Source organism: Mesoplodon bidens (assembly GCF_964165515.1).
Source record: "Mesoplodon bidens genome assembly, chromosome: 14".
Taxonomy (NCBI): Eukaryota; Metazoa; Chordata; class Mammalia; order Artiodactyla; family Ziphiidae; genus Mesoplodon; species Mesoplodon bidens.
The window spans coordinates 79045989-79051820 of record NC_138170.1 but is presented as its reverse complement, the minus strand read 5'-3'; the positions used below and the strand labels follow the sequence as shown (position 1 = coordinate 79051820).

The following is a 5832-nucleotide window of genomic DNA, read 5'->3' as shown; positions in this document are numbered from 1 at the left end:
ATCTCCCTGTGCTATGCGGCTGCTTCCCACTAGGTATCTACCTTACGTTTGGTAGTGTATATATGTCCATGCCTCTCTCTGGCTTTGTCACAGCTTACCTTTCCCCCTCCCCATATCCTCAAGTCCATTCTCAAGTAGGTCTGTGTCTTTATTCCTGTTTTACCCCTAGGATCTTCATGACATTTTTTATTTTCTTAAATTCCATATATATGTGTTAGCATACGGTATTTGTCTTTCTCTTTCTGACTTACTTCACTCTGTATGACAGACTCTAGGTCTATCCACCTCATTACAAATAGCTCAATTTCATTTCTTTTTATGGCTGAGTAATATTCCATTGTATATATGTGCCACATCTTCTTTATCCATTCATGTGATGATGGACACTTAGGTTGTTTCCATCGCTGGGCTATTGTAAATAGAGCTGCAATCACCATTTTGGTACATGACTCTTTTTGAATTATGGTTTTCTCAGGGTATATGCCCAGTAGTGGGATTGCTGGGTCATATGGTAGTTCTATTTGTAGTTTTTTAAGGAACCTCCATACTGTTCTCCATAGTGGCTGTACCAATTCACATTCCCACCAGCAGTGCAAGAGTGTTCCCTTTTCTCCACACCCTCTCCAGCATTTATTGTTTCTAGATATTTTGATGATGGCCATTCTGACCAGTGTGAGATGATATCTCATTGTAGTTTTGATTTGCATTTCTCTAATGATTAATGATGTTGAGCATTCTTTCATGTGTTTGTTGGCAGACTGTATATCTTCTTTAGAGGAATGTCTATTTAGGTCTTCTGCCCATTTTCGGATTGGGTTGTTTGTTTTTTTGTTATTGAGCTGCATGAGCTGCTTATAAATTTTGGAGATTAATCCTTTGTCAGTTGCTTCATTTGTAACTATTTTCTCTCATTCTGAGGGTTGTCTTTTGGTTTCCTTTGCTGTGCAAAAGCTTTGAAGTTTCATTAGGTCCCATTTGTTTATTTTTGTTTTTATTTCCATTTCTCTAAGAGGTGGGTCAAAAAGGATCTTTCTGTGATTTATGTCATAGAGTGTTCTGCCTATATTTTCCTCTAAGAGTTTGATAGTTTCTGGCCTTACATTTAGGTCTTTAATCCATTTTGAGCTTATTTTTGTGTATGGTGTCAGGGAGTGATCTAATCTCATACTTTTACATGTCCCTGTCCAGTTTTCCCAGCACCACTTATTGAAGAGGCTGTCCTTTCTGCACTGTACATTCTTGCCTCCTTTATCAAAGATAAGCTGACCATATGTGCATGGGTTTATCTCTGGGCTTTCTATCCTGTTCTATTGCTCTTTCTGTTTTTGTGCCAGTACCATACTGTCTTGATTACTGTAGCTTTGTAGTATAGTCTGAAGTCAGGGAGCCTGATTCCTCCAGCTCCATTTTTCATTATCAAGATTGCTTTGGCTATTCGTGGGCTTTTGTGTTTCCAAACAAATTGTGAAATTTTTTGTTCTACTTCTGTGAAAAATGCCAGTGGTAGTTTGATAGGGATTGCATTGAATCTGTAGATTGCTTGGGGTAGTAGAGTCATTTTCACAATGTTGATTCTTCCAATCCAAGAACATGGTACATCTCTCCATCTATTTGTATAATGTTTAATTTCTTTCATCAGTGTCTTATAATTTTCTGCATACAGGTCTTTTGTCTCCTTAGGTAGGTTTATTCCTAGATATTTTATTCTTTTTGTTGCAATGGTAAATGGGAGTGTTTTCTTGATATCACTTTCAGATTTTTCATCATTAGTGTATAGGAATGCAAGAGATTTCTGTGCATTAATTTTGTACCTTGCTACTTTACCAAATTCATTGATTAGCTCTAGTAGTTTTCTGGTAGCATCTTTAGGATTCTCTATGTATAGTATCATGTCATCTGCAAACAGTGACAGCTTTACTTCTTCTTTTCCAATTTGGATTCCTTTTCTTCTCTGATTGCTGTGGCTAAAACTTCCAAAACTATGTTGAATTAGAGTGGTGAGAGTGGGCAACCTTGTCTTGTTCCTGATCTTAGTGGAAATGGTTTCAGTTTTTCACCATTGAGGACAATGTTGGCTGTGGGTTTGTCATATATGGCCTTTATTATGTTGAGGAAAGTTCCCTCTATGCCTACTTTCTGCAGGATTTTTAACATAAGTGGGTGTTGAATTTTGTCAAAGCTTTCTCTGCATCTATTGAGATGATCATATGGTTTCTCTCCTTCAATTTGTTAATGTGGTGTATCACGTTGATTGATTCGCGTATATTGAAGAATCCTTGCATTCCTGCAATAAACCCCACTTGATCATGTTGTATGATCCTTTTAATGTGCTGTTGGATTCTGTTTGTTAGTGTTTTGTTGAGGATTTTTGCATCTATGTTCATCAGAGATATTGGCCTGTAGTTTTCTTACTTTGTGACTTCCTTGTCTGGTTTTGGTACCAAGGTGATGGTGGCCTCATAGAATGAGTTTGGGAATGTTCCTCCCTCTGCTATATTTTGGAAGAGTTTGAGAAGGATAGGTATTAGCTCTTCTCTAAATATTTGATAGAGTTCGCCTGTGAAGCCATCTGGTCCTGGGCTTTTGTTTGTTGGAAGGTTTTTTATCACAGTTTCAATTTCAGTGCTTGTGATTGGTCTGTTCATATTCTCCATTTCTTCCTGATTCAGTCTTGGCACATTGTGAATTTCTAAGAATTTGTCCATTTCTTCCAGGTTGTCCATTTTATTGGCATAGAGTTGCTTGTAGTAATCTCTCATGATCTTTTGTATTTCTGCAGTGTCAGTTGTTAGTTCTCCTTTTTCATTTCTAATTCTATTGATTTGAGTCTTTTCCCTTTTTTTCTGGATGAGTCTGGCTAATGGTTTATCAATTTTGTTTATCTTCTCAAAGAACCAGCTTCTAGTTTTATTGATCTTTGCCATAGTTTCCTTCATTTCTTTTTCATTTATTTCTGATCTGATCTTTATGATTTCTTTCCTTCTGCTAACTTTGGGGTGTTTTTGTCCTTCTTTCTCTAATTGCTTTAGGTGCAAGTTCAGGTTGTTTATTCGAGATGTTTCCTGTTTCTTAAGGTGGGATTGTATTGCTATAAACTTCCCTCTTAGAACTGCTTTTGCTGCATCCCATAGGTTTTGGTTCGTCGTGTCTGGTGTCACCTCTCTTGTTTCAGATCTCGGTAATTTGTGTGTTTCTTCCCTATCTTTTCTGACTAATCTGATTATAGGTCTATCAATTTTACTGATCTCAAAAATTCATCTCTTGGCTTAATTTATCTTTCCCCTATATTCTCCTTTTTCATATCTTAGTTTTTTCTGTTTTAATCTTTATTACTTCCTATCTTTTCATACTTTGTATTTAGTTTGCTTTTTTAATTCAATTCCTTAAGGTAGAAATTGAGATCATTAATTGGAGGTATCTCTTCTTTTTTAATATAGGTGTTTATTACTATAAACCACCCCTCACTTCCCTTGATATATGACAAGAAATAAAAGTGAGGCTATGAAAACAATGAATAGTGAAGAATTAAAATTTATCATTATTATGGGAGAATGATCATAGCAATTAGTTCATCTTAGGAAATTCCTTGACCTAAAGTTTTAAGGTTACTTGCAGTATATCTGATTTTAAGATGAAGTTTAAAATGTGCTCAAAAGTATTACACTTCTTTAAGATGGAGGAGGCCCCAGGAATAAATGTAGAAAGATTAAATACCAATGGAGAAAGCACATCTCAGTAAGATTAGGTCTTTTTAAAAAATATAATTTCCATTAAAAGTCATTTTCATTTGTTTATGTTTCAATAATTGTATATATTTTATTTGTTTTAAACCATCAATAAATATTAAAAGCAAGCTGATGTTTACAGTTAACTCATCTATACAAGTGTTAACTGTCCTGAAAATTCCTGAAGGGAATCTGAGTTAACACACTTGTCTTAAATATGTCATCCTCTTAAAACAGTTGATTAATAATTTAAGATATATGGTATTTTCACTCAACGTTGCCCATGTAAAATTTGTTAGTTAGATGCAGTATTGTTAGGGAACACTTTTTTTTCCATAATTATGATAACCCATAAAGTAATTTAGGAGAGAGAGGCAGACTCATGGGGTGATGAATTAGGACATGATACATATGACACTCAAACTAACTGTCAACCTGCTACTAAAACATTAGACCAAATAATCTCCAGTCTGACCATTGAGAAGAGTCTTCACTCTTCACTTGGACCATCATTTACATTCCTCCAGTTACAAGATGTTCACCATTCCCACCTTCGGTCAACTCTGAAGGTCAAGAGTTTCCCCCTTTAGATTTTTAATCTCCATTTTTTCCTTTCATGAAGTGGGAATAATACTAATCTTGACTACTCCACTGACTTACTTTGAGGCTGAATTTAGGCAATAACTAAAAGTCCACTGGAATTTGTATGAAAGGACACAAATTTGAGGAAGGATTGACTGTTTGAAGTAAATTCAATACTACCATGTGCTTGTCTTACTTCTCAAATCCCTCAGTTATTTTTTTATTAACCTGTGTGTGTTAGGTCACAGAAATGCAGCTTGGATTAGTCTTTTTGACTAACTCCTGATTTGAGATCAAACAAGGAAGGAAATGTCACTCAGGAAAGCAATATGATTGCATGGACAGGAAAAATCAGGGAAACTTGCTCTCCTATTTGTGTCACTGGCCTCGTTTGTTTCAGAGCTGTGATATAAGACATTTAAAGCACTTGATCAATTTATTTCTTGATCAGTTTTAAACGTTCTGAAGTGTAAACAAAGAACCTCTGAAGAGACTGAGCAGCCCTAGTGACAGGAGCCGAAGAAGCAGTGCAGGTTGTCCCGTTTCTCCTCCCCCTTCCCTTCTCCGGTTGACTTCTTGGGTCCCCTCACTCCACAGTCCCGATCCCACCATGTCCCAGAAATAAGAGGAGGAGAAGCCTGTGGAGGAGACCGGTAAGGAGAAGCAGGACACACAGGAGAAAGAAGGTACGCTCCCTGAGAGAGCCAAGGAGGCAAAGCTAAAGACCAAATATCCAAGCCTAGGACAAAAGCTTGGAGGCTTCAACTTCCTCATGAAGAGACTCCAGGAAGGGCAAAAGTACTTTGACTCAGGAGACTATGACATGCCCAAAGCCAAGATGAAGAATAAGCAGCTACCAAGTACAGGACCAGACGAGAACCCGGTGACGGGTGACCACATCCCCAACCCACAGGATCTGCCCCAGCAAAAGTCCTCGCTCATCACCCACCAGACTTTTATATATCATAGGCAGGGATGGAACGGACACCTAGTTATATCTTCTCAGCTTGCTAGCCAGAAATGACTGTGATTCTCCTGGGGGCTGCTGAGAAGGTAATGTGGGCTGAAGAGAGGCTCTGAGTTCATTTCTTTGGATAAATTGAGATTTTCACACCCTCATGTAGCCCAGGTAGGGGCTCAGAAATGGGAGACTAGGATTGGATAATGCTGCAAACTCTTTTTCTTTTGTACAAGAAACTGGGGAGATGTGATTTCTCCTTTTGGAAGACAATATCCCCAAATTGGTTGGGCTAGGCCTTGGCAATAATATGACAGGTTTAACATCCCAAGGCTAACCTGACATGGTTGGGAAAGGTAGATTGAATGGGATCTGTTTTCTGTGCTTTAAGTGCTTTGTCCCTTGAGCTGCTGCTGCTTCATGTTTCCATTATGACTGGTTTAGAGAAGCCTCAAAAAGAAAAACTGATTTGCTTGCCTAAAACTATAGTGCCCACTTAACCTCCTTCACTCAGTCAGTGTCTTTTACAGTTTGCCCTGGCTCTTAAATAATGTAAAGATTGGAGGA

The 5832-nt window shown here is 37.7% G+C and overlaps 1 pseudogene across 1 annotated transcript; it reads left to right on the top strand.

The window, feature by feature from the left end:
- Positions 1 to 4917: 4917 nt before the first annotated feature.
- LOC308627735 (alpha-endosulfine-like) lies at positions 4918 to 5465 on the top strand (annotated as a pseudogene). Its single transcript has one exon. The product of its transcript is annotated as an alpha-endosulfine-like (transcript).
- Positions 5466 to 5832: the final 367 nt, after the last annotated feature.